We start from the raw sequence: 9,794 nt of genomic DNA, 5'->3' as shown, positions 1-9,794 counted from the left end.
TAATGTAAGACAAGATAGAAGTAGAAAAAGATATAATATATATATATATATATATATATATATATATATATATTTGCGTGTGCCTTCTATGACCAGCTCTCTTTTCATTGACTTTAGTTTGAATTCCATGGTTTGAAAATTATATCGTGTATTTGCCCAATTTTCAACCATAAAGAAGGGGGTTCAATAGCTAGCTCTTCTTTCAATAAGATGATGATAAGTGAATTAATTATTTGACTAGTGGGATATTGTCTTGTCACAAAATTGAGTCTTCTCTAATTCCTCATCCCCACCTGGTGGCCCTTGGTGGGGTTGACATGGATCTTGACCCTCTTTCATGAAACATTCCCTTGTTAGTCTTTGTTCGCACCCTCCCTTAGACCTATCACAAACCTCTCTTCCAAATACATTCCCATAAAATATGAAGACATAATGGTTGCTGAATGCATATTTCCTGCTTGTCCTCTTATGCTTTTTGATTTGAAATTTAAATCGCATTCAATTATTTCTGTTGTCCTTTGGCTGTTATATATTTCTGTCTTCTTCAATAAATGGTTGCCTTTTTTTTTTTAATTAACTTAGATGGTGACTATTTAATATGACCCAATAACACGACTTAAAATTCATATAACATTAATTAACGGATTTGTGTTTATAATAAATGGGTTCACATGAAAGTTAAGTTAACATAATTATCACAATTAATAAAAACGTATTCCATTTGGATTGACTTATCTCATTTGAAGTGATCCAAATTTGACATGATTAATGCTCCATATAGGTCAGTTGCAAACCTAATTTTGTGATATTATATAAGACTTTATACTGAAGACAATCAGAGAAAATTTAAAATTAGTGACTAACTTAATCACTTATATCTTTCTTGAGAGAAGTAAGAAATTTATCAATAAATATGTTAATGTGTGATAATTATGTCAAATAGACCATAGTTGTATCAATTACATATTTGATTAATATACTAATTAAACGGGCTACAAATGCGGCTTATAATCATGTCAACTCGTGTAATAAATTTACTGTGTTTGGGTTGATATATTTTTTAAAAACACAATTTAAATGAGTGATGCATTGAGTTAATGTTTTCTGACATGATTAATGAATAAATTGATGTAAACATGACTGGCTAATACAAGTTGTCAATCTAGATTTAGTCATGAGCAATATCCACAATATCTTCTCTTCTAGTTAAATTTTTTTTCACACACTTTCATCGACATACTATCTTGAATTCAGTTTCTCTTTGAATTGTTCATCAATCTACATATGGGTATATATATTGGCTTTCGTTTTACAAGCTAGCTACCTGAATATTTCTGCAATAATAAAGTTTATGGATCAATTACATAAATATACCTCCTACTTTTGACTTCTTCTTCTTGTTTTTTTGTTTGTTTTTTTTCAGTTTATCCATCTATTTTTGTAAAATTCAAACCTATCATTTGCATGTGAAAAAAACGCATTTTAATTTAATCCCTCTCGATTTTATTTTAATAGAAAAACCAAAAAAGACAAAATTAATTACCTTCTAATACTTAAAAAAAACATTTTAAAAAATTAATTTATGTTTTCCTTCAATACTATTATTGGCGGCAGATCTTTCCTTAAAAAAAATTATGTATCCAGGTTTTATTTTTAAATGTTTAAAATGTTTTTTTAAAAACTATTAATTAAGGATGCTTTTGTCCGTCTGTTTCGATTTTCTGCCTAAACATACTATATTTTTAAAATACAAAGGATATCTTGTTTCCAAAAAAAAAAAAAAAAAAAAAAAAAAGATAAGTTGTGAAAAAAACAATAAACCAGAGGTATCACATCTGTTGCATTTAGCACAACTTAATCAGTTATTATATAATTGAAGCACTTACATTTTAATTACAAACTCACTATGGTATAATAGCAATTAGTTTTAAATTTTATAGAATTTCCATGACCTCAATTTAAATCTCGGACTATGAAGTTGGGGATCAAAGGAAGAAATTCTTCGGTTCTGAACACTCAAGTGATAATTTGATGTCAATTTGACTCAATGAATATAGATCTATGCACATTGATGGCGAAAAAATGAGTGTATACAAATCCAACACGTATTTCATATTACACACATGCCATTTAATACTTTATCAACACAAAGTTAGGATTTTATTCTAAATTTAAATTACTATTTCTTTACGTATTTAAACACCGATTTGAATCGTAATTTAAATCACCATAATTCAAACTAAATTACACAATCCTAACGGCAAATCAAACAAGACCTACTCTTTTTTATTACAAAAATTAATTGTTACCCTTTAATTATTAATATTATTTTTGTACAAAACAGGATGAAACTCGTGCCTTTCTAAACACGAACTCCAGTTCTCTCGTCTCCATGACCATTGACATATAACCATCAATTATTAAGTTCACAAAAAAAAAAAAAAAAAAAAAAAAAAAAAAAAAAAAAAAAAACAATTATATTGTGGCGGACAAGCAGTTGGGATTCTCTACAACCATAAGAACTAAGAGAAAATTTATACCCTCGTTCACTTCGCGAATTCGAGTTGAGATGTGACATTTTCTGAAAATTTTTTACTGTAGTAAAAAAAGTTAGATGTGACATTTTCTGTGAACTTTTTACTGTAAAAACTTAAAACTAAAAACTCTAATCGGTGAAATGAACGAGACCTAGAAGATTTCTGCTAGACAATTAAGAAGCCCCACAAATATGGGTCAATTTCTATAGGCCTACAGTTGCAGAGCATGACCTCAGATTTGCATCATAAGTTTTATTATATTTATATATAGACACCATTTTGGGGTTTAAAGTAAAATTGTTTTTTGCAAAGTATTATCTTTATTGTAAGGAATTTAGCAATAGGTGTCTAGATAGGACCATTGTGAATACTTTTTAATTCAAAAGCTTTTCACAATGGAAATATATAAACAAAAGAATTAATGGATGGACCTACTCTTTGCATTCCCTTTCTTCACTAGTCATGATTGAAATTGGAAGGCTGCCCGTTATCTTTCATTTCTGTTTAGACCTATTTTTCCACACTCATGAATCTAATTTTTAGATTTTTTGATGAACAAAATCACATGGGCTAGAAAGAGCTTTTCCCATCAATGGGTGACTACGAACTCAAAGCATATCCTCTTGTGACTGTTTTAAGAGAAAATTGCTGAACATATAATCTTAAGCCTCGTTCACTTTACCGATTCAAGTTTAGAATTTAAGTTTTGCTACAGTAAAAAATTTTCAAAAACAGTCATATTTAACTTTTTTGCTACAGTAAAAAGTTATCACATAAAATCACATATCAACTCGAATTACAAACTCAAATCAGCAAAGTGAACGGGCCTTTAAACTATTTGAGTCTAAATTTATACTCCTTACTCGATTAATTTATTGTACTAAAAGAAAATATTAATTAAGAGTAAGGATTAAACTTTCAGACCCATACACTCTAAAGAATATTTGTCAATTTTCCCTATATTTTAATGGCTAGTTTTACCGGCCTAAAGAAAATTAATAACCAAACCGAAACAAGTAAGATATCAACTTCTGTTTTAATTCTTTTTCTTTTAAAATATGACAGTTGATAGCATTTACAAAACTAAAATAACTAAAGAGCAATATTTTAAAATATTTGAAGTGAGTAAACGTAAATAGAAAATTTACTAGAGAAATAATTTATTTACTTGAAGTAAATAAATTATTTACTTAACAAATTTACTATTGGCTACTATTTAGTTTAAATATTTGTAACACCTACTATTTACTTCAATTATTTACTGTCAAAAAAATGTTGTTTACTTTTTTTATATATAACAAACTTTATATTGAACTTTCAGTTCCATGCGACTAATGGGCTTGGCTTTGTTCCATAATTGAAGTCCATAAGGAATGGCTAAATTTAAAATTGGGAAATAGTAGAAAATAAGTCAATATAAAAAGCTTAAGAAAGTATATAGGTCAATTTTTAGTTATAGAAATTAATAGGTCATAACTTGTTAATTTATGGTTCATAATCAGATAAGTTATGGATAAACTTGTCAAGTTATGGTTCATAGCCAGACAAGTTATGGACAAAAACCGTGAATAACTTGTCAAGTTATGGTTCATAACCAGACAAATTATAGACGAAAACAGTAATTTGGCCTATTTATTAACTTATGTAAACTATTGGCCTATTAATTTTAATTTATCTCAAATCTTGACCTATTTTCCTCTTTCTCCCTTTGAAATTTTGAAATTTTGAAAATTTAGAGAATGTCCCTTTAACGAGAAGCATATTTTAAGAGTTAAGCCTCACTTTCTCTTTATATGAATTTTTTGTTTAAAGGCACTCTCTCTTTATATACTAACTTTAGAGTTACGGAATTAATTTTCCTTTTAAAAAAAAAAAAAAAAAAAAAAAAAAAAAAAAAAACGAGTTACGGAATTCTAAGAAAATGGCACAGAACTAAGGTTAGTTCATAATTTTCTATTTTCGCAGGTAATTTTAAAAAATACCCTTTAAAAGAGTGCCATTAAAGATTTTTGGGTCTCAATATTGGTCTATTGAATTTCACCCCTTTAGAGTAAGTAATTTGACAGATTATTATCTATAATTTGACAAATTACGCTGGCGGTAGGACTCCGGTCATCGGCGGCAGGTCTCTGATGACCAGCGGTGGGTGTAATTTGACAGATTACTACATATAATTTGATAGATTATTATTAAAGGAGTAGTCTATCACAATAAAAGAGTAAAACTCCAAAAAGATGTATTTAAGGGTAAGTTTTTGTAATTTTCTCTTTTCTCAAATAATAAGAGATGAAAAACTCAGAAACTCCTTCAGTCTGTGGTCCTCTCTTGGAAGAAATTTTTTAAGCCCAAATTAAGGGGTAAGACTTCGAAAGTCCCAATGTAATATACGGTCCAGCTTGACTTAATAGACTTTCAGAGTAAGACAAAAAATCCAAGAGCAATGCACTGTTCTTCCCTTCCCTTTATATATATATCTCTAACTTATTCTTAAAAGGAAAAAAGAGACCAATACTTTTTAAATGGCATGAATTTAGATTTTTATCTTTTATTCTTAATTAATATTTTTTTAGTCAAATAACTATATTAGTTAAAAGGGTATTAATCAATAATAAAGGATAAAAATTAAGGTCTATTTACTTTTAAGGGTAAGCTTAATAATTCTCTCCTTTTTTTAAAAAGAACATTTTCCAATGTCGCAAAGTTTTGCCGTTAAGGTCCCGTTTGACTAAAGGGATGGAGAGTAAGAAGGATTGGGAGTTGGAAGAATAAGTAATATAAAGAGATTCAACTCTTTGATGGGAAAAAAAAGAGTTGAAGGATGTCTAATTAGTATATTGCAAGTTTTACTATTTGTTAAGATTTTTTGAGGTAAAATAGTCTATTTAAATTAAAATGTAAATAGATTTTGGTGGATCCTTTAATCATTGATAGAAGTAGTTTTTATGGGCTCCAGAGTAGAGGTCATTCCTCCTCTCTTCCTTCTAAACAAGCAACAAATTTGTTCACTCCCTTCACTTCTTTTCTTCCACCCCTTTCTCTCCCTCCATCTCTCTCCCCAACTGAACACTCTAAAATCTAGTTCCCAAATCGCTTTGTCCTTTATATTCTACTAGAAATGCTGCCTAAAAATTTGAAATTATATCTCTTTGCCCTCATTCAAAATCTGAAATATTATGTCCGCCCCTTCTCACTTAATTTTCTAGCTCCACCCCTGCACATAGGTGATGATCTTAATCTGAGTGATTTGTGACCTCAAATCAATGAATTATCTTTTGACTTGTCAATGGAAGAGGTAAAGACAGATATGATTCTAAATATAGTATAAACAAATATTCATTTTGCAGAATCTATAGGTCTCTAATCTTTTTGCTCTGAACCTATAAGTCTCATTTGCCAAGAAAAAGAAAACTAGTAATGTGAGCATATGCACTATATATGACACGGTGGTTATCTTTTGCAATCTCAAAACAACAAATTGAATCCAAATAAATAATCTAACTGGCTTGATTGTAGTCCCCAACTAATTTAGGCCATCCTTTAATTCTTTCCAAATCCCACTCCAGTTTGAGGCATATTTCCTGACCTCTTGTAAGCGATTCTAACAAATGATTCCAGTGAAGAAGCTGCTCATCTTTAATCCCTCCGAAGCGTTCAATCTTTGCGCCTTTTAAGCCATGATGCCAACATTTTATGCGGCCAGATATGCAGCACGACAGGTCTTCTCTGTCCAATTCTGGAGCCCATCTAAATGACGTGTGCGGTACATAGTTCGGCATCATGAACTCTTTGCGTTTCAGCCTATTGACTGGGCTTATCCCTAAAAGTATCTTCAAAATCAGAAGCTTCTCACAAAGAACCTACATATGGAAAACAACAAGAATGGTATTAAAAAAAAGTTGTTAATACATTTTCTGGTCCATGTCAAAAGCTCTCACTTATTTTAAAAATAAAAATCACCAATTAGTCTCCATGTTAACAGCATATAACAGGAAAAACACCACATAAAAAAAGGCCCTGACGACTACTATTTTCAATTTTCGACCAAATGAAAACAAACTCCTCCAGGGTCGATGGAGTATGCCCAACCGAGGCTTGCGCGATTAAGGTTGATGTACACGATCACCATTGCAACTAGTAGTCCTCACTATCCACCCCATGAGTGTATAAGGATGAATTCGGAAGACCTAAACCTCTGATTTGTTCAGAGGTTTGTTCAGAGGTTCATCATAATAGTATATCTCACTTTGTTCCAAGTGGAGGACTTGGTCCACAAAAGTCCTCTCAAGCAAGAAACTTTGATGCCAAAATCCGAAAGGGAAAAAGAATACAGGGCTAAGGAATTATCTACAATCCATTCTAGCTACTCACACCAGATGTGCATTCACGACCGAAGTTTGAAACGGTTACGATTGTACATACCTTTATGCAATTGATTTCGAATGTGGAATTTGAGGGAACAGTTATTGTCTTTGGATGACAACTCCACAGCAGGCCATCTGCAAGAGCCGCATAATCTATTGATTCGGTAAAGTTGGGATAAGTTATCTTCAAATGGTCAACTTCAACCAGTGGAGGAATTCCAACCCCTAATTCTTCAAGGTCAAAACCAACCTTCAACCCACAAACAAACCACAAAAGTGTAAGAACTCAGAAGAGAAAAAAAAAATCGCAAAAACTACAACAACAAAGAAAAACAGTAATAAGTAATAACCAACAGTTATAAGCTTGCATTGCTAGCCATACCTCGTTCCTATTGAAGTATAATGTAACAAACTTTCTCTGAGTTGAAACACCAAGATATTTCCTTAACTCACAGAACCAAGCACTGACAACTTTACTGTAATTGGGACCGAATGAATGATAAATTTCCACCAGGTATGGAGCATTATAAAATATTAAGTCAGGTATGTTAAAACCTTTGTCTTCAAATTTCGATAGACTCGGAGCATCGACTTGAATCATCTTAATCTCATCACACCAAACAAATCGAATACTCCTAAGTCGTTGAGCAGAAATCCTAACCGTTCGCAACAATTCAAACATTGCAAGATCCTCAAGGAAGGGAAATCTAGAAAAATAGACACTAAGCAAGTCATCTGTGATGCTACACTGTGTTAGGTGTAGTTCTTTCAGATCACAACAGGAAGTCAAATTGATGCTACAAGGTAGTTTTGGTCCATTAGATATGAAATCTAAGCATTTAAGACTCGGTTAATCAACATCGACTCTCTCAATTTCATGTTCACTTCTAGAATTCCCCGCACCAAGCCTCTAAAGCTTATATTCTGCGATCTTAAGAGTTTTCAGTCCACAAAAATTCCGAAGACTAAGATCCTTAATGTTTGGATAGTTACGAATGATATCTCGAACAATCTTTTCACTCAGATAAACCTTTTCCAACCATAGTGATTGGAGATGATAAAACATGGAGGAACCATGACCAAACGTTTTTTCAGACATAGGATAGTGATTTCTATTAGAACCTCTCAAGTTTGTTGTGACCGTAATTGATATCTCATTAACACCATTGTTCAGAGCTAATGCCATCCATCCATCAATCATCCCCGACAAGTCCGGATTGAAACGAGTCACGAAGAGCTTGAATCTCCGAATTCCCAACTTTTTCAGAATGAATTTCTGCATGGACTTGTCAACGACGTTCATGAATTCCCGAACTCGCTCCGTATACTCCGGCGTGGCGTCGTCTTTTTCATGATTCCGTTGTACAAATTCCAATATTGGGAAGGAATCCCAAATAGAATTATTCCATTTTTTCGACAACGCACTCGTTCTAGCGGCATACTTTCTCGGAAGAAAACTCAATATGTGATGCAAGATAAACTGAGGTAAGTCCGAGATTCTATCTCATCAGTTTTATTAAACTCCAACGAAAACTTGAAATCTATAAGCAAATAAATGTATAGATATCACTAGTTCACGGATACATCCAAAAGAGGGAAGGAAAAAAAAAAGCAAAAGAAAGAAAACAAAAACCAAAAACAAAATTTACAAGGTAGCGAAAAACAAGGCTCACCTTTATTATCCGGATCTAAAAACGCTGCTTCTTGATCTTCAGGCAGATCCCAGACCCGGGCAAATTAGAGTTTAAAATCAAGGATGTTTAAAAAAGATTAAATCTTAAAAAAATTTAAGGGTAATTTAACTAATTTTTTTTAAAAATGTGACTTTACCAGTAAAAATTTGTAGTGGTGAAAAGGAGGAGGGTGGGGGGAATTGGTATTCGGTGCCGTCCGTAGGTTGGGGAAGGGAGGGGGTGGGCAACTTAGAAGATGTTTGGTACCTAAATTTATTTTCTGATTCGAATCATGGTTCGTGGTTCGTTACAGTATTTTCTTCCATAAAAAATATACGTAAATCGAAAATAATTTTAATCACATGGTTCTAATCCATGAACCAAACGTCACCTTAATCTTTTTTTTTTTTTTTGAAATAATTTTAATCACATGGTTCTAATCCATGAACCAAACGTCACCTTAACTTTTTTTTTTTTTTAGAATGTGTTTAGAAATATTCTTAAAATATAGTACGAATTTAATAATTATTAACAGTTTCTAATTAATTAATAAATTATGTTTTAGTTTTTTTTTTTACTGTGAATAAATTGTTTTTTATGGCAACTGTTTTTGGGAATATTTTTAAGAATAAGAATAAAATTATTTCTTGATATCTTATATTTTTGATAATATTAAAACTGAATGTTTGTAAAAACATATTCTTAATATCTTGGTATCGATTTTTAATACGTAAAATATTCTTTGTATCTTTTTATTTAAAAAACTAGTAAATTCTAAAAATATTTTAAGAGATTTCAAATATTATAAAAAATGGGTAAATAAAAAAAATTAAACACAATAACTTATTCTTACTTCTTCTACCTCAATCCAAATGATCAGAAAAAATGAAATAAACACAAACTTCAACAACACATATCAAATTGAAGCTCAAAATTTCAACAACACAAATAAAACAATGAGGGCGCATTTGATATGGGGTAATCATAAGGGTGGGAATGGGAATCTTGGTACAATTATTAGACTTTTTTAAAACTCAGGAAAGTGAAGCCTATGGGTTTCACATTACCCCATTTTGGGGTAATCCTAATCCCACCCAATAGGGTGTTATTCAAATTCCCAGGAATCTCAAAATCGTGGGAATCTCATAATAATAATAATAATAATCATAATAATCATAATAATCATAATAATAATAATAGTAATAATAATAATAATAATAATA

General features: G+C 31.2%; 1 long non-coding RNA gene across 1 annotated transcript; it reads right to left on the bottom strand.

Annotated features, from left to right (window-relative positions):
- Window positions 1-5,908: 5,908 nt before the first annotated feature.
- Window positions 5,909-8,647, bottom strand: LOC21386486. Its single transcript, XR_002903606.1, has 3 exons — window positions 8,572-8,647; window positions 6,957-7,148; window positions 5,909-6,394 (listed from the first exon to the last, which is right to left on the bottom strand). It is a non-coding gene; the product is annotated as an uncharacterized LOC21386486 (long non-coding RNA).
- Window positions 8,648-9,794: the final 1,147 nt, after the last annotated feature.

The sequence above is a fragment of the Morus notabilis genome, unplaced genomic scaffold (genome assembly GCF_000414095.1).
Source record: "Morus notabilis unplaced genomic scaffold, ASM41409v2 Scaffold1328, whole genome shotgun sequence".
In the NCBI taxonomy this organism is placed as follows: domain Eukaryota; kingdom Viridiplantae; phylum Streptophyta; class Magnoliopsida; order Rosales; family Moraceae; genus Morus; species Morus notabilis.
Note: the sequence above shows the minus strand (reverse complement) of the source record. Positions and strands in the feature narration are given on the sequence as shown.